The sequence below is a fragment of the Amia ocellicauda genome, chromosome 2 (assembly GCF_036373705.1).
Source record: "Amia ocellicauda isolate fAmiCal2 chromosome 2, fAmiCal2.hap1, whole genome shotgun sequence".
In the NCBI taxonomy this organism is placed as follows: domain Eukaryota; kingdom Metazoa; phylum Chordata; class Actinopteri; order Amiiformes; family Amiidae; genus Amia; species Amia ocellicauda.
The window spans coordinates 51,992,812-52,011,648 of NC_089851.1; positions in this window are offsets into that span (position 1 = coordinate 51,992,812).

Below are 18,837 nucleotides of genomic sequence, written 5' to 3' on the forward strand. Positions count from 1 at the left end.
AGAAAACAAAACACACAGATGACAGTCTGATTTCCCATCAGCTACACAGCCAACAGTATCTGAGGTTGAAAGACCTCCCTGGTGCAGAGGAGCCCAGAAGCCAAGCATCGAGAGAGAACAAACGAATGCTTCAGAGAATGCAAAGCGGGGCCAAGCGGGCTCGTCCTGGAGTTGAACCCAGGGCCTCTCACACCCTCAGCAAGAATCATACCCCTAGACCAACGAGCCAAGCTAATAGGCAATATTGCATGTTCTCCTGGGCAAGCACATAACTGCTTGAGGCAGACCCTCACCTGATCACCACATGTGGTTACACTTTAAGAAGGGGTGAGTTTAAGGTCATCGGTAACATCACAAAGGTTGGCAGCATTTTACATGAATATGTAAAGTTAAAAACACACACTACATGTAAATAAGCCATACTACTTGTTTAGTGTATGTAAGCTCGTTCTGTAATCATACATCATCCATACTAGTATTTAATAATTGAATTAACTATACACAAACTACTTGGTCAATTCACTCTTGTTACCGTGTAATTACAGTGCAAGTAAATTGTAATAATTGTAGCGTTGTATATTGGGCCATATTTTACATGTAACTATATATTTCATATTTGTCCAATTAATGTACATTTGTTTTTTTTGTTTTTTAGCTGGTACCAAAACATTGGTCTCTGGAACTAAAAGGTCGGAAATTGGAAGAACTATTAATGACAAATGAATGACCGCTGATACAAGTAAATAGTGTTTCCTCAAATCTAAAGTGAGACCTTTTTGAATGAATCTGTAATACATGCCCTAAACAGAATGAGAACATGGATCCATCATGCCTTGTTACCACTGTGCAGGCTGGTGGTGGTGGTGTAATGGTGTGGGGGATGTTTTCTTGGCACACTTTATGCCCCTTAGTGCCAATTGGGCATCGTTTAAATGCCACGGCCTACCTGAGCATTGTTTCTGACCATGTCCATCCCTTTATGACCACCATGTACCCATCCTCTGATGGCTACTTCCAGCAGGATAATGCACCATGTCACAAAGGTCGAATCATTTCAAATTGGTTTCTTGAACATGACAATGAGTTCACTGTACTAAACTGGCCCCCACAGTCACCAGATCTCAACCCAATAGAGCATCTTTGGGATGTGGTGGAACGGGAGCTTCGTGCCCTGGATGTGCATCCCACAAATCTCCATCAATTGCAAGATGCTATCCTATCAATATGGGCCAACATTTCTAAAGAATGCTTTCAGCACCTTGTTGAATCAATGCCACGTAGAATTAAGGCAGTTCTGAAGGCAAAAGGGGGTCAAACACCAAGTGAAATCTATTAAAGTATTGAAGTATCCCAATGTTTTAAGTTACACTTCATGTATACATGTGTTTGGAAGTTTATCCAAATATATTCTACCAGTATATTTAGAATGCAACATTTTTGCAGTCTAATATATTCACAGTATACAATACATGCAATATGAGATTGTTGTGTATTTAGCAGTATACTAAATGTATATTATAAGGGGACATATATGTATGCATTTTTATATATTTAGTATAAAATACATGTGTAGATGTTACAGTATATTTGCATATAATTATAGATATATTAAAAACAAGTTTACATATAATTCTGAATATACTTAAGTTATATTAAGCAATATTTGTATTGTATAATATAGTGTATTTGACCATATTTCTGTATCAAGTGACAGTGCAATTGATATTTAAAAGAATATTTTCACCATATATTATAAAATGGTATGCACATTTATAAAACATATTAATACATTAAAATACATTTCATATTTCAGAATAATATATATTTTTAAATATTTTATTTTTGTAAGGGTATCTTCCATAAATGCAGTTTTACCAAACAAAGGAAAACCAGGAAAGGTTGGTGGAGGAGATTACGCAGTTTTGGCAGCCCATTCTGAAACCCACTGCAGAATATATTCTGGCAGGAGGTCTGATTAAAATACTGGAAAATCTTCAATCAAAGTCAAGAAATGTGTCAAAAGGCTTCCAGTTTCCTTTCCTGCCATGAGAAGTATGCTGATTTCAGAACCTCTATGAAGTAGATTCCTTATTTTTCAAAAAATAAGTAATGGTTATTTTTTTCATTGTTTCCTCAATATATTAATAATAAACTGTTTTATTTTTTTCTGCAAAATAAGTAAAGTTTACTTATTTATTTCTGGTTCCTGTTTTTTTTTTTTTTAAATAAGTAATGGTTATTTATTTTTATCTTTATTGTTTATTACTTTTTCTGTGAATTCTGATTCTAGTAGTATGAAGAAATAAGTAATAGTTACTCATTCCTTATTTCTGTTTCCCTGTTTTTTCACAAAATAAGTAATGGTTATTTCAAAAATCCCTGTTTACAAATGTAAGGACTTATAGGACAACAGCATTACATACAGATAGATAACATACATTAGTTATTATGGTAACAAGTGTCCATTATAAACAATCTATTAACAAATTATTGATTATGTTATTGTTATATGATTATTACAAATTATAAATATATTAGACATTTTTATTTAAACATTTTTGCTATACTATGTAGTTTGCATGTTCTCCCCGTGTCCACGTGGGTTTCCTCCCACCGTCCAAAGACATGTGGGTTAGGTTAATTGGCTTCTCTAAATTGCCCTGTATGTGGGTGTGTCTGCGTGTGTGTGTGTGTGTGTTGCCCAGCGATGGACTGGGGTCCCGTCCTGGGTGTATTCCTGCCTTGTGCCCTTTGCCTGCCGGGATCAGTGCTCGGCGACCTTCGCCAGGATAACTGGTTTCAAAAATGGATGGATAATAGCAGCAATTAACTGGCATGGCAGTTAATGATAATAGATTGATATCGATGTGCAAATGTCATGTTATTATACCCTTTATTAAATATGTTATTAAATACCTTAAAACATATTATAGCAAAAAAGTTTAAAAATGTCTAATATATTTATAATTTGTAAAATTAATCATATAATAATAACATAACATGTTAATAGATTGTTTATAATGGACACTTAAAATAAAGCATTACCATTATTCTTAATACATGGATACAAGATAATCAACAACATGGGAGGGCTTGAGAATCTGCTATGGCTTTGTGCAAGGAAATTTGGCACTGAATAAATGTTGGCTACAGCAAACATGCGCTGCTGTACAGGCTGACAGAGACACTGTGATGCATTTCTTCAATGAGTGATGCTTACTTAATCTTTATTTCCATTTCCCAGTTTAAGGACACTTATCTCTACAGCATTACTTCAGTAGTTCACGCAGCCCCCTATAGAAGTCAGCGGAAGATGTAGTGATTGAAGTAATGGAGGTATCTTGGCCTGTACACACTTGGCAGAGGGAACGACAGCCTGGCCATGGAACACCTACCCCCAGCTCCATCTTGAGATTAGCGAGAGGCAGCAGTGATGCAGCGCTATGGAGCCTACAGCGCAGGGAAGGGACTTAATGCGTGGTATCTCTGATGTAGTGCTTGTGTGTTTTTCAGGTCTTTTCTATAATGTGCTTTCTGTATTGTCATAAACCCCTGGCACTTTTTGTCACTGTTACTCTATATTGTTTTGCATTACATTCATAAAGAAAATAAAACGAAAAATCTCTAATAGTGTGTGTCTCAATGGTTGTGTTTGTTCATACATCGATAAAAAACGTTTGGAAATACTATGAAAAGTAAAATGTAGATAACAAATAAGTAATCATAAGTTATTTCTGTGTCCTATTCTGTAAAAAATAAGAAATGATTAGTCCTACTTAAGTGGTCACTGAACAGTGTGCTCTCTGTCAAAAGCCAGCTTTTGGGCTCCTCTGCACAAGAGGGCTTTTGACCTCAGATGCTGTTGCCTGTGCAGCTGAAGGGAAATCAGACTGTCATCTGTGTGTTTTTCTATAAAACAAATGTGTATTATGCAAGTTTGTTGTGGTTGTTGAGGAGGAGGAGGAGGAGGAGGACGACATGTAGTGTGTTGTTGAGGAGGAGAACTTTGTGAAGCCACTTGTTCAGTTGGCCCGTTGGTCTAGGAGTATGATTCTCACTTAGTGTGCGAGAGGTCCTGTGTTCAACTCCTGAACGAGCCCTAGGGCATGAAGCCGTCTGGTTTCGTGGCTGGTGACGGTAGTCTTCTTGGGGTTGCTTTCCTCTACCTGCTTTCGCATTATTGTTCATCTGCACTGTGAAGTGCTGTTAAATGAGTTTTGAATCATTTGGCTGAATCTGAGCAGATAACATAGCCCTAAACATTTCAGAATTCATCCTGCTGCTTTTGTCAAAAGTCAACCAGTTCTCTTGACAGCCATACATGCCCTTACCATAACACTACCTTCACCATGTTTCACAGATGAGGTGGTATGCTTCAGATCATGAGCAGTTCCTTCCCTTCTCCATACTCTTCTCTTCCCATCATTCTGGTACAAGTTGATCTTTGTCTCATCTGTACATAAGATGTTGTTCCAGAACTGTACAGGGTTCTTTAGATGTTTTTTGCCAAACTCTAATATGGTCTTCCCATTTCCTGTTTAAATACAGAGGGTTTACCACAAGATGTACTCTGGTGAAGTGTTCTCTTGATTGTTGACATTGACACAGATACGCCTACCTCCTGGAGGGTATTCTTGATCTAGCCAACTGTTGTGAAGGGGTTTTCCTCACCAGGGAAAAAATTCTGTCATCCACCACAGTTGTTTTCCGTGGTGTTCCTGGCCTTTTGGTGTTCCTGCGCTCACCAGTACGTTCTTATTAGTGGATTTGGCCACACCTAATGTTTTTGCTCTCTGATTGGTTTGTTTTGATATCTAAGGCAAAACACCCCAAGAACAAGCAGGATCTAAAGACAGCTGTAGTGCAGGCCTGGCATAGCATCACCAGGGAAGAAACCCAGCATCTGGTGATGTCTATGGGTTCCAGACTTCAGGCAGTCATTGACTGCAAAGGATTTGCAACTGATAGGGAGAAATTTTACTCCCTCAATAAACAGGCGGACAAGGAATACTCAGGACCCGATTTAACTGAAATAATACCAAAATAGTTTATTCAGCTACAACTAAGTGCTCTGGAGATGGTCAGTCAGCAAGACACATCTAAGGTTTTTCTAAAGAACATGCTATCATATACAAGATGACTCCCTTTGGTTGCTGGGCAACTGGATGACGTCAATGATGTACCCCAAACTTGATCACAGACTTCTCCTTTGTCTTCTGTTTTCTCTATAGCCTTGGATGAAAATGTTTTTCTAAAAATCAGCTACACAGAACTACTGCACCTGTCCTCTGCGGAGCAATACACAAAGCTTAAATTCATACATGGGTTACACAATCTTACTGCAACAATGGTGCAAATATATTTGGCATTCGGACAGGCCACTGTCCCGCATCACAACCAAGTATTGAAACTCACAATTTAATTAATGATTATGTTAGTTTGTCCAAATACTTTTGAGCCCCTAAAATTGGGGGGACCACATAAAAATTGGTTTAATTCCTACACCATTCACCCGATTTGGATGTAACTACCCTCCAATTAAAGATGAAAGTCTACACTTAAAGCACATCTTGATTGTTTCCTTTCCAATCCATTGTGATGGTGTACAGAGCCAAATTGACAATTGGGTCTGTCCAAATATTTATGGACCGGACTGTATACCTGTAACGAAGGACTGCCATGGCGGGGAACCCAGGTGCGGAGTGAGAGGTGGTCAGAAACAGGCTGTGGTCAATGCCGGCAAACCGTAATGTCCAGGGAAATCCACAAGTCCTGGTCGATAAGACAAGCAGGGGGTCAATGATCAGGCAAACAGGCTGGTAGGGAGAATACGGGAATTGGTGGAGGAACACGTGGAGGTTGTAAACAATCAATAACAAAAGGATACAAGACTTAGCAGTGAATTAAAGTCACAGAGGGGTTTATATGTGTAGCAGAGAGGAGCAGAGGACGGTGAAGGAGGGTGCTGGTCCAATGGGAGTTCGAGGATGATAGAACAAGTGCACATGGTGCCGAGGAATGTTAAGTGGCTGATTGCTGGGGAATGTGAGGGTTTAGAATTCCGGTGATGCTGACCTCTGCAGGGGAGCTTGTGAATTGCGGGATGTGTGGGATACAACAGTGACAATACCACTTGTTATTGTGTGTTTGAGTTTACTTGCATGGATTGTCTATTCATGTCAATATTAAAATTCCAAAGCATAACATTTATTCACAACATGCTTTAGTGTTAAATGTTTGATATGGCAGCACATATAAAGGTGTATACAGCTCTGGAAAAAATTAAGAGACCAGTGCACAATTATCAGTTTCTCTGGTTTTACTATTTATAGGTATATGTTTTGGTAAAATGAACATTTTTGTTTTATTCTATAAACTGCTGAAAACATTTTTCCCAAATTCCAAATAAAAATATTGTCATTTAGAGCATTTATTTGCAGAAATTTACAACTGGACAAAATTACAAAAAAGATGCAGTGTTGTCAGACCTCAAATAATGCAAAGAAAATAAGTTCATATTAATTTTTAAACAACATAATACTAATGTTTTAACTTACAAAGTGTTCAGAAATTAATATTTGGTGATTTTCAATCAAAGCATTCATGCGTCTTGGCATGCTCTCCACCAGTCTTTCACATCGCTGTTGGGTGACTTTATGCCACTCCTGGCGCACAAATTCAAGCAACTTGGCTTTGATTGATGGCTTGTGACCATCCATCTTCCATCCATCACATTCCAGAGGTTTTCAATGGGGTTCAGGTCTGGAGATTGGGCTGGCCATAACAGGGTCTTGATCTGGTGGTCCTCCATCCACACCTTGATTGACCTGGCAGTGTGGCATGGAGCATTGTCCTGCTGGAAAAAACAATCCTCAGATTTGGGGAACACAGCAGAAGGATCAGAGCAGAAGGAAGCAAGTTTTCATTCAGGACAACCTTGTACATGGCTTGATTCATGCGTCCTTCACAAAGACAAATCTGCCCGATTCCAGCCTTGCTAAAGCACCCCCAGATTATCACTGATCCTTCACCAAATTCCACAGTGGGTGCGAGACACTGTGGCTTGTAGGCCTCTCCAGGTCTCCGTCTAACCATTAGATGACCAGGTGTTGGGCAAAGATGAAAATTTGACTCATCAGAGAAGATGACCTTACTCCAGTCCTCTACGGTCCAAACCTTATGGTCTTTTGCAAACCTCAGCCTGGCTCTTCTTTGCTTCTCGCTTTTTTCTAGCTTTGCAAGACTTCAGCTCTGCCCCTAGGAGCCTGTTTCGAACCATCCTCGCAGTGCACTTCACCCCAGCTGTCGTTTGCCATTCTTTTTGTAGGTCACTTGATGTCATCCTACGGTTGTTGAGTGACATTCCAATGAGTTGGCGGTCATCCCGGTCAGTGGAGAGTCGTTTTTGTCTTCTGCTGGTAGCTTTGTAGCTTTGTTGTCCCCAATGTCTGCTGCTTGACCTTGTTCTTATGAACCGCCATCTTTGACATTTTAAGAATGGAAGCAATTCTCACTGTATCCCTCTGCCAGTAAAGCCGGAATTGAAACCTAATTTTCTCAAAACTTTCCTTTTCAACTCTTTTGGCATGGTCAATAGTTATTTTCTGATTCCAATTACTTTTGAGGTTCTACTAGCACTGTTTTTGCCATCCAGCTGGTCCTAATGCAAGAGGATAGTGATATACTTTTCTTCCTTAAATATGATTTGGTTCAGGTGATCACCTAATTAGTACCTCATTGAGTAGAATGAGGTGTGTCTGTGTTGGAATTCAACAGACACTGGCATGGAATGACTGCCATACATGTCGAGATGCTGATTTAAGAAAAATGTGCAGTGGTCTCTTAATTCTTTCCAGAGCTGTATAAAATAATGTGGACCTAGTAGGGCAGCATGGTGGCATGGTGGTTAGCACTGCTGCCTCACCGGTACAGGGGTCTGGGGTTTGAGTCCTGGCTTGGGGGCTTGTCTGTGTGGAGTTCACATGATCTACCTCTGTCTGTGTGGGTTTCCTATGGGCACTTCAGTTACCAGTTCTGTGAGAAGAGTGCAAATCTAAACAAACAAGAAAGTTCTTGAGTTTCAACTTCACTGCTGCAACTGGTCTGTAATTCTGTGAGGCAAGAATGATAAAAAAAAAATCTGTAACCTTTGTAAGGTATGCATATTCCATGTTTTTACTGGTAATGGATTTAATGTAATTACAGTCACTGACTCCCTCAGCTGTGCTTGGGTGGCCTTCTTCTCCTCAGTCCTCATCCTCCTCAATCTCTCTGCAGAATTTGACACTGTCGATCACTCCATCCTCCTCTCCTGCCTCGCTGACCTTGGAATCTCTGAACTGCTCTCACCTGGTTCTACTCCTACCTCAGCGACAGGACCTACCAAGTGACATGGCGAGGTTCCTCATCCACGCCCCAACCTCTCCTCACAGGTGTAACCCAAGGCTCCATTCTGGGTCCCCTCTTGTCCTCTCTCTACACTCACTCCCTGGGCCCCCTCATTGCATCCCTTGGTTTCTCTTACCATTTTTACACAGATGATGCCCAGATCTTCCTGTCTTTTCCCTCCTCCGACATTCTCATCCCCTCTTGCATCTCTTCCTGCTTGTCTGCTATCTCTGCCTGGATGCACTCACACCACCTCAAGCTCAACCTCTCCAAATCTTTTTTACATTCCGTTAATTCCTTTAGAAATCAGGATAAATTGGGTAAAACCAGAAAAGCATCTAATTAATTCTCATTCAGGAGTCAACATAAAAAACAGAAAAGAAACAGAAAACCATCCTGAGGTTCTGTGACACCGAAGAAGGTTTCCTACTGTTCACAGAGAAAGGGGAGCAATTGCTTGCCCCAGTGGAGGACCTTCTACGGCAGATGGGATTGAAGACTGTGGAGGAGATCGAACAGCTTCTCCCTGTAGTAGCAGACATAACTATCCAAAGTAAAAAAAAAATGCAATCAATCTATTGCAATTAGCAATGAGGAGTAGCATTTAGTGCTATTGTTTGGCTCCAAACCAGAAGCCTATTGGATGATGTGTTATTTTAAATAAGTATGTATAATATAAAAATAGTAACAGACTGATTTGTTTTTTTGTATACACGTATTTTACTGTTTTAGTTTTTAATTTACTTTTTTTTAATTAAGTTAATTACATGCAATTAAATGTGTGTGTATATATATGTTTCCAATTTTGTTTACTTTTTAACAAAATTAAAGTGTTCCGAAGCCCAACCCTGCAGCAACACCAGTCTATCACAAGGCAACTCTAATTATCTCTAATTAAGGACACAAGTCTAACACAGGGTAACTCTAATTCTAATGTTTGTTATATTTCTTTTTGATAATTTTCAAGATAAGAAAATGTACAAACAAATGATATACGCCAATATTCAGTAAATAATTATCCATTAAGTTTAATCTGAGGATTTTTACAGCTTTTCTTCTACCCCCAAAATTCCAACTCCTGTTACAACTTTGGTAGAAACATAGTATACATACCAGCCAATTAATTCCCTATATTATCCTTATCTAATAGCCTTAGCTTATTTTCCTTAAACACCTTTTTCAAATCGTTTAACGTTTCGATTATTTTCAAAAACTACTACTAGTAGCTTACTACTGTTAACAATAACTTACATGTACTTATAGTAACTTACATACTGTAGCATTGGGGGGGCATTTTATTGGTTATTATGAATTATTATTTATTATTTTGTTTTGTAAGGATAAGGGTGTCTGCCAAGAGATAAATAATAATAATAATTTAATTATTGAAACAGCGATACACAGCAGACCGACACTGTACACACTGCCGGTTTTTCTGCCGCTCACGCTTGGCTGCCTGAAGAGCTGGAGTCTCTGGCCTGCGCCCCCTCCTCCCCTGTCTGCTGGCCAGGAGCCGTAAGTGTCCATCCTCATTTCTGATGCCAATGTAGTATTTTCAGCGAGGGAAAACAAGTAGCCCACAAATCGTTTGCTTACTTGCTGCTAGATTTATTGAAGAAAAAAACTAAAAAAACGAAGAAAAAACTAAGCGCCTCTTGCCCAGAAGAAGTTCACACAGTTCCAGGTGTTGCTCCGCACACGTGGTCACCAACTCTAAAACCCCTGCACACACCCTAATAAACCCCAGCTACCTTACCTAAATTAGCATAACACATTTTTAAATAAATTAAACTGAGCACTTTATCTCCGTTGTTACACATACATAGTATTAATAATTATACTGTTCTTACCATATGTAAATCCTGCAATAAATCATTCCCCAGCGTGAAGTAATTTTCACAAAACGAAATCCAAATATAAATTTTTGCTAGTCTTTAGATGTGCCCAGCAAATGTAGTCTGTAACTCTAAGTTAAAACTTTAATAACACTCATGTATTACAATCAAACTTGAAAAATAGGGCATCCAAAACAGGAATGTCACAAAATGTTGTATCACTATATTAAAATAATATCATATGAAAGCTGTTGGGACTGAGGGACGGAAGCTCAGTTCGTTAGCTTTGCCCCTCATATTAGGAATTGGGGGTGCACAAAATGTACTAATTTATGTTTAATCTTAATTGCAAACTACTGTAAATAAATGAATAAACATATCAAGATGGCTTCCTTTGATCTACTGGCAGAGGTCTGGTCTCATAGTTCTCAAAGCAACTGTTGATCAATAATGATGAGGTGACCTCTCCAGCCACAGATTAGCCACAGAAATCTTGAAGGAGATGCTGGGAGTGTCAGAACAGCCTTGCTAAAATTTGCTTGCTTGACAATTAATACAATTGGCTCTGTTGACATGTTTTTCAATCATTAATATAAAACATTATACAGTTTATACAAAACATTAATACCGGCTCTTCAAAAAGTTTTACATTTATATTTATAAATGTTATTTTGTATACTGGTAAGTTAGCCTTGATTGGTCTTTGTTCACATATTTTTCTTTTTAAGCTGTCAAAAGCAAAATATTCCATACCTCTGTTTTGGATAGCGTACAGTTGCTAATAATAATACAAACCATACATTTCATTACAATAACACACACACATATATATTAAGGCTGTCAGTCCATTCAAATATTTGATCGGTTAATCAATGGGCAATTGCTGATTAATCGGGCACTTATTGAAATAAAAACAACGCTGTAACATTAATGGTAAAATATATATATATAGGAATATATATTTAAAAAACACCAAATCATTATAATAAGCAAACTAAATTATAATTGCTACAGCAAATGGGTGCTCACAAATTATACTGTAAACTACACTGCTCTTGTAAGAAAAGCATTGCATGCAAATGAAACAGAAAACCTTTCCTTGTCTTCAATATTTCCTTACAAATCGAGTTTGAATCCAAAGTTTAGTTTCCCATTAGCGGCTTGTGACCCTGTAGTTTGTGTGCTGATACTGTACACGTGATGTGATCTTTTGCATGATATGCCTTTATAATTTAACTCTAGAAGTGCACGGCTGGTCAGTTTGACTGATTTAATTTGAATTACTATGTGTTCCTGAATACACTATGGATACCAATTCCTGACTTTTCCTAAATATATGTATTAAATATGCCTACAGCATTTTAGCTGCATAAACGCAAATAAAGTTTTTTATTTGATCATTATTATACTATAGTTTTGGCTCTTGTAGGTAGTTTGAAATGTCGGTGCTTCTAGTGTGTACTGTATAATAGCTAGTCATTATAATAGACATTTTTAATTTGTTTAAATCTGCTTGATATATGATCTTTTAAGAACTATACTGTGATGATTATATATATATATATATATATATATATATATATATATATATATATAAATATACTGTGTCATTTATGTTGTTGTAACTTACCATTACATATAGTGTGCCTTCCAGATGTATGCATACCCCTGATTCAATGTAACAAAAATATCTTTAGCAAAGAAAAGAGAACAATGATGTTTTTTGTTTGTTTTTGTTTTGTTTAAATACATGCACACATGAAACAATGTAGGACTATCAGTGTTAGATATCGCAAAAATATTAAAGTACAAGTTTTGAACAAATATGCAAATATGTTTTTGCGAAGTACAGTACTGAAACTAGTATTGCTTTCATTAATTTCTGCAACAAATGCTGAGTGTACACTTGCATAGATGTGAGTGAAGCCATCTTCTTTTTGCCAATGTACAGCATGGCAGAAGCTGCCATAACTAAATATTCCTATACATATTTACACTCTTGATCTTGCTTTTCTCTTTCAAAACTCAAAACTTCACCATGTAGTCTCGCTCCCAAACACCCTTTATATAGCATGCAATTGCATCACGATTTAATCTGTATTCACCTGATTAAATCATGCAATTTCATGCATTCGGATTTCATGAAATCCAACGAAATTGAACACATTCGGATTCCATAGAAATTTCATAGTGTATCGCAAAGCTCTTTACAAGAAAATATAGTTAATTAAATATTAAAACTACAATTAAGATAGACAATAAAACAATACAATTATACTATAGTACTTACTACAGTAGTACAACAAATACTGTAGGACACTGTTGTATACCACACTAAACTTTTATACTATGGTATACTGAATAATGTGTGACATACGATAGTACACTGTTATACTATAGTATACTCTTGTTACGTGATATACTATAGTATCTTGTAATGTACTATAGTGCCTCCTACGGTACTTAGACAAATATTGAACTACCCTGTTGTATACTATAGTTTACTGTAGTACCTTGTGATGTACTATAGTACTTAATATATTACATGTACACTGAAACATACTGCTTACTGTACTTCCACAATGTTTCTCATGGAACTTTAGCATTCTAGTTATAAATAATATCATCATTATTATTATGCTTTTACTTTGTATTGCCTACAGGTCTTACACATACTAGTACAGACTGTTACCGAGGGTCTGGTGGAGAGAAAATGGCCACCTATTCCTTAAGAAAATCATATTAATAAATATATCTTCACTTCAGACATTTGTGACATTGCTATATTTAAAACAATTTATACAAATAACAGAATTAAGATAAAATTGTGGTGCAGTTCCCCTTAAAGTTTAAGCAAAATTTATTTTAGCAAATACATTGTTTATTCATTACTTGAATCGCTTCACATTACATAAATAAATGAATAAATGTAGTAGTGTTGACATAAAAAAATGTCCATTTGAACATGTATTTATGTATTAATGTATTGATTATTTTCACTGTAACTAAAATTTAAAACAAATTCGCAGTGAAAATAATAAATAAATGTTGAAATAAATAAATACATGTTCTAATAAATACATGGAGATTTATTTATTATTGTATTTAATTCAAAATCTGTTTATTTATCCATCTATTTATTTCCACATTAATTCATGTATTTATTATTTTCTCCATGTATTTATTTTTAATTTTGTCATGGATAGTATGGAGGATAATTTGTGCCAAAATGTAAAAAAAAAAAAAACAATGTATAAATAAATAAATAAATATGTAGATAGTAAAGACGTTAATTCCGTTCGGAACTTAAAATGGTGTCCAGACTGTTCCTATTGCACAGACCTCCTGATGTGCCTTGTCCTAATGGATAATTTCTGTAATGGATAATTTAATCGCTGGCTCTATAGAGTTGAACATAAGACAACATACGGACATACTCGGTCAGGCGCAATAGTAAAAACTAATTGGAGCTATTTGCTCCTTAGTGATATACTTTGCTTTTCCAGCTGTAAATATATATAACGCATACATCAGAAATCAACGTGATAACTATATGAAACACCAGGTATGCAACTAAATAAGCTTGAGAAGGCAAATGGAAAAATGGAGAGCAGCAGCAATCTAAAGCTACTTAAATGGTTAGATTGTGTTTTAAAGTACACAAAATGAAACTTAGAGAATAAAGTGTTTACTACTATATTATGATATTAGAAGTATTGATGGTACTACTAATGTAATTAAATTGATACATTTCAATCAAATAAGTGTAGTTGGTTTATTGAGATTGAAATGGCTTGTTCCTTAAAATATTAGACCACAAGAGGGGGAACTTGACCTTGAATACTCTACTTACCAAAACCTTTAAGCAACAATTGTTGTCAACATGTGTCTTCATCTGATTCATATTTTTATGAGTCTGAAGCCATACATTTCTCGACTCCAAGCACCTGGAAGCCTCAAAAGTTGGGGGCCAAGCAACGAAGTTGCTGGAACCCTATTGTTATTGTTAGGATTATTATTTTTCCGCAGTATCTTTTCAAAAGCCTATAAAAACCAACGCTTGATGAAAACTCATGAAACTTCATACAGTGATAGATGGCTATGTAGTACTATGCCATATTAAATATGGAGGCCATATGTCACATGGTCTGGTGGCCATAGTGGCTTAAGTGACACATTTTGGAAAATATACAAAAATCTTCTTCTCCGAAACCGCAGACGGGACAGATGTGAAACTTGGTGTGTGATGTTATGTTATGGCCTAAATTCAGATTTGTTCAAAACAAGTCAATAAGTCATATTGTTTGGCAGCCATATTGGATTGGCCAAGAATCTTCAAAGATCTTCATCTCCGAAATGGTTGGTCTGATTGATATGAAATTTTGTACACGTGACCTTGGCTAGCTCCTCTATCAGATTTGTTCAAGGCAAGTTGATTGAGAAAACAAAATGGCCGCCATGAGCCAATCAAATTTCAGAGATGGTCAAGTTGCAAATAAATGCATATGGTGCAGTATGGAACTATGTTAGAATGTATTGGACTGATTGTTACTTGACAGAATTGATCCCATAAGCAATGTGGTGGTCACTGGTCATTATTATTATTATTATACTTATTTTTTCTTCTCTTCCACCAGAATATGTTCAAATGCCTATAACTTTTGAACCGCAGTCTAAAAAGTCACCAGACTTTGAATGGATGTAGGGGTCTATGGCATGGTCACTAGATCGCAAAATGGCGGCATAATGTCACATGGTTTGGTAGCCATCTTGATTGTAGTCCAGGCAAAAAATTACAGTTTTCAAACATAGTTTTCTCAGGAACGGGAAAGATATTGTACATATTGCGCTTATGAGTAGTAATGATGGCACTTTATGTCAAAGTGTCAGGTGGCCCCACCCCTACCCAGAAGCCCCATGGGCTGGGAAGCCCCGCCTTACCCAGAAGCCCCACGGGCCAGGAAGCCCCTCCTTACCCAGAAGCCCCACAGGCCAGGAAGCCCCTCCTTACCCTGTACCCTTTGATCCTCTCCAGTCAGCCAACTTGTTAGGATACAGGTTTTACCCTTTGACCCTCTCCTGTCAGCCATCTTGTTTGGATGACCGTAATCTTGTTAGGATGACAGCCATCTTGTTTGGATGACCTCCATCTTGTTAGGATGACAGGCATTTTGGAAAGGGCACAGGTCATCTTGACAAGTGTTTACTGCCATCTCACCCTGATGGTGTATGTGTGTGTGTGTGTGTAATGTTTAAGAGTTTAAACTTATTATTATTTGTGTTAGGTTATGTTTTATGATTAGGTTTGTTATGATAAGTTGTTAGCAAAATAAAATACATTAAAATAAAAAGAGAACAACAACATAAAGTTTTAATAAAAAAGTATTTTAAACTGTGTTTAGTGATGTGCGTGTGATGATTTTAGGTTATATATTTTATGATTATTTTTGGGGTGGTACAGTTTTGGAAAAATAAAAGAGAAAGAAAAGGTATAGACATTCAAAATATGAGACTCAGTAAAATATATTTCAATGTCAATATTTTATTGTGACAGCTCTACAAATGACAACAAGGCATCAAGTCAGATGTAGACAGTGAGATTAGATACTGACTCGGGTGACCAATGATCCCGCTTCCCCAACACCTACAGCAGCCAGGAAGAAACAACTGAACTGTACTGCACTAGCTACTCCCTCTACTTGTTTATTGGCCAGGGCAGTGACACTATTCTGTCTAGCACAGTGTAGAAATTGGGTTTGGTCATGATAGGGATAGTATTTCCAAAAGAACTGTGCAGAACTTTTTAGACAGATGTAAAAGCAGATTCACCAGGATGTGTCTCTTTATACAGCATTCTCTTGAGCACATTGGGGAGGGACGCCACTGTTTTTTCAACATCAGCAACTAGCGATTTCACATCAGAATTACCAGTATCATACAAATCACCAAACTTGTGAGCTATTAGAGTGAGGATGACATCTTCAAACATAGATTCCTCAAACATACGTAAACGTAATTCCAGGGGCCCCGGGGGTTTCTTTCTCTGAAAAAATATAGGAATTAATATAATGTCTTATTGCACAGAAAAGCAGAGCAGACACAAACAGTATTTTATTTATGTTTGTAAAACACTTGATAAGCCTTGTTTTTTATAACCTTCTCAACTATTTGCATTACTTTCTCATCCACACTTTCTAACAAGTCACTAAACCATCTTGAAGGTAGAGTGCATGTTTCAGAGAAAAGCACGCAGTAAGACAGCCCGCTACTGTAAAAAGAGGTAAGCAGACAAATAGCACAGTTAACCCCACTCCGAGTGTGCATAAAGAGATAGACAGGTCAGGTGAACAAATACCCTGTACAGGCATTCAGACCTCTGATGATTCTAGGGCCCTGTTGTTTAGTAAAATATGTCACATTTGTTGGCAACTGGTAGAAGATTTACACACAGCTCATAGAAAAATACATGTTTTGACAAATGTGTTAAAACAAAAAGGGTATAACATCGAGTTTGCTGAATCGTCACACTGTGAGTGAAAACCGCAATTAACAAATAATGAAACAAGTAAGACACAAAGACACTCGGTCTGCACGTATCACGGCAGTACTGATAAAGAATATTAATGTAGCCAAAAGAATGCTGCGTAGGCTTAAATCTAGAATGGATGTGTCACAATTAGCAGGATCACAGACACCATTACAGCACAGTGGCGGTTGATGACCACCCAGCAAACTTGGAAATTCAGGAATATATTGATTTGATTGTGTCTGATGAATTAGCATTAGAAGCTGATAATAATAACCAACCAGACTTGGAAATTCAGGAATATATAGATTTGCACGTGTCTGATGGGTAAGCATTAGAAGCGAATAATAATGATAATCAGATTGGGGGTGGTGATGTAGCAATGTTAGAGGTGAATAATGAAAATGCTGAACAAATGGTTGAGGGTGGTGAAGGCGGGGACCCGCCTCGGGTGTTTTTGGAGCGTATTCGTCACTATGACCGGGAACTTAACAGGTTCCGGGGAATGGAGTTTTATGAAGAATTCAGGTTTGTGAATCTGGATCTGGTAGAATCGTACTGGTGCTGCGCAAGGGCTGTTAAATGAAATATCACACAATGTGGGTCCTAATGATTTTGTACAGCTTAGACTGAGCTCGGGGTCATTAAATAATGCTTTCTGTTAGAGGAGGCAACATTTGGGGGAGCTGGATGAAACAGATTTCCTAGAGAGCATAGCTAATTTACTGCAAAGTCACACCGAAATCCTAATATGCAAGGTGGGGTACGGAGACGTATAAAAGGTATTTTGTTTTGCAAGATAATAGACAAGAAAAGGGCATGCCTCACTGATTTCAAAAACCAAGGTAACAATTTATGTTTTGCCGCCAGTGTGTACCGCCTGTGGAAAGGGAAAGAATGCACAGATGTTTGTTTTACTTCACAAACAGCATTACTACAGGGGTTTTAAACATCAGAACATTTATAGGTGTTAACTATTTCTGTGATTATTGCCACGCAGTATATGGGCATAAAAATAGTCACACGTGTTGGAATTTGTGCAGAGCGTGTTTAGACCCCCACTGTTTTGAGGTTAAAGAGACCATCACCAGATGCGATGTATGTAAAATATTCTGTAGAGGTGGTGTCTGTCTCAGGAGACACAAGGCTAAAGCTGCCACCAAAGAGATTCAGTGTGTTCAACACTTTTACTGTACAGAGTGCTGGACTTTTCTCCCAATAATGCACACTTGCGAAGAAAAGCTCTTTCCGTGCTGTAAAAGTGTTATCCAGACACCTGACAATCATGTATGCTACATGAGCGTAATAAACATCCCCAAACAATCGGAAAAATACATTTTCTTTGATTTTGAATGCATGCAAGAAACAGGACACACATCCCAAATTATGTTTATGCCTCACACATAAACAACAAATGCACATGGGAGTTTTATGGGGATTCTTGCTTATCTGACTTTGTGAAATGTTTCATTGACACGTGTTTTAAAAACTACACTTTTATTTCACACAATGGTAAAGGCTATGATAACTACTTGGTCATTAGAGAGCTCATACGTGAAAAGGTTGCTACACACTTCATCACACAAGGAGGTAAAATTATGTGCATGACAGTGACCGCTCTGAACATCAGGTTCATTGATTCATTACATTTCTTGCCTCTGAAACTGAGCAATATGCCAAAAGCAATGGGGTTTGAGGGTGAGAAAGGCCATTTCCCACACTTCTTTAACACGGTCGCAAACCAAAATTATGTAGGACCCTTACCCGCTGAACAATTTTACGGGGTAGACTACATGATGGGTGCAGATAAAACACAGTTTCAGGAATGGTACGATGAGCACAAACTCGATGAATTGAAGCGGTATTGTAGACAGGACGTGGACATACTGAGACAAGCTTGTATTACATTTAGAAACGAGATATTAAGTATGACAGAGCAGATATGTCTGAAGTGTCCGTCTGACCCTGATTCAGACCTGATTAAAGTCAGTCTTGACCCGTTTCAGTACATCACATTAGCCTCTGTGTGTATGACCATGTACCGGTACATGTTTCTCAGACCGCAGACCATAGCATTAGTCCATGACA